The sequence below is a fragment of the Montipora foliosa genome, chromosome 13 (genome assembly GCF_036669935.1).
Source record: "Montipora foliosa isolate CH-2021 chromosome 13, ASM3666993v2, whole genome shotgun sequence".
Lineage (NCBI taxonomy): Eukaryota > Metazoa > Cnidaria > Anthozoa > Scleractinia > Acroporidae > Montipora > Montipora foliosa.
In genome coordinates, this window is record NC_090881.1 from 40038478 (window position 1) to 40040482 (window position 2005).

Here is a 2005-nt window from a genome sequence, read left to right on the forward strand (position 1 = left end):
TAAAACAACAGGAGAATGTTAAAGGACTTTGAATCTGGTTTGTGAAATAGCTTTATATATCCAGTAACTATTGCAGAAATTCTTTCTGAAAACAAAGCCATGTCCTTCTGGACTATCCATAGTGCTTTCAAGTGTTTACAATACTTTTCTTTCTGACATACAATTGCTATCATATAGCATGCTATCAACAAATTTTAATCTGGATTGGTCCAGATAAGTAATGATAATAGGCCTGGCACCCTGCATGGAGAACCAATTACAGGGAGTAATCCGGGCAAGTAATTTGAAAACTCCCCCCCCCACCATACGATCCCGATTTACCCCACTGAATTGTACGACAAACGAAAGTCCTAATACCAATTAAGTGTTGTCCAATAACAAAATGCGAGAATCTCAGTCTAAATGTATTATACTAACCGTTAAGGAATCGATTCCCACAGCAAAAAAATTTACTGGTTGACCTCCAATTTTCTTTTCCCGTTGAAAGCTGGACCGCTTACCTAGTCACAATTGTTTCATTGATTTTGATTGGTTCTCATGTGTGCCATGTAGTGAAATTCATTGGCTAGTGGCATTTGCTACATGGATTTTTTTGGTTCTTTAACTGTCCGATTTGACCTGTGTGATTACAAGCTCCTGGTTAATCGGACAGGTCAAATCGGACAGTTTGGACTGGAGTTCCGTAGCAAAATTAGCTATAAAATATAGGGTGTTAAGAACCAATCCATATTCAAGCATTTTGTTATTGGACACAATTATTGTTTTTATCTCACACTATTAATTAGTAAATGATATAGATAAGTTGTTGCAATATGCAATAACAAACATCAATGCATTTAACAATTTGTAAACTGGCCTTACCTACGTTCCAGGTATTCGTTAACTTTGATCTTGTTTCCCTTTTTCTGAAGCAAGAGTATATTTAGCTTACCGGTACTTTAAAGTGCTCCAACCATAAGCTTTAGTGATGTTGCACACAAGACTCTCTGTGTTTTTGTTGTTTCATGTAGAACCATATTTTGCAGGACTATTTTATTTTGGCAAAATGATGTGATATTCCTGAAATTGTGGGCCCTGGGATGCTCAAAACAGAAAGTCCTGGACAAGTATGAACTTTGATAATTTAACATTCATAGCCTTTCATTGTATGTATCTGTTCATACTTTGTCTGTCAGTTTTAAAAATGACTTATCTCAAACCCAAGAGATATTTTTAAACAGTTCACATATTGCCTTTTTATCCTGGATAAGTGTTTATTGACAAATAGGACACGGAATTTTTGAAACAAAAACATTTAAACCTCATTTGTTTATATTTAAGAAATAGTTATGTTATTATTTAATATGTGGTGTGTGACAAAGTAGGTCAGGAAAAGTAATTGACAGCATTGTCGCTTAAATGTTTCCGTTACATGTAATAATGATACTTTGAAAAACTTAAATCACGGAAGTGTTGTTCCAGTTGTTGGGTGGGCTTGCTGCAAAGTGACAAGTGGTCATCGCTACAGCAACTACAGTAGTTAATATAACAAACAATGTTAAAATAGCAAATTACCATAAAAGCTAACAACTTAAAAATTACCAGGGGCTTCCAAAGGATGCAACCAATAATTTGACATTATGGTTGAGTTGTTAATTTTCAGTAAGTGGTTTTAGTTAATTAAATGCACATTTTCCATGGAAATTTCAAGTAAAAGGATTTGGATCCATGATTAAAAACACAATTTACGTCCCTTAAATCTGAACTTATATTAATTTTATGTTTTGAAGGTTCTTAATTCCCCTTAAATGGACAGTTAAATATTAAAGGATTTTGTGATTACATTTAATCTGCACTTTAAACCTGCATTAAGGTTTAGCCTTGAGGGTGTTTACGATAGGTTTAATCTCAAAATAATCATAGATATAATTTTCTTACACATGAAATTCCATCTAGTAAACACAGGTTTAAGATATGATTAATTCAAGTTTAAGTGTGCCAAAATGTGTTTTTTTTTCTGTGCAGT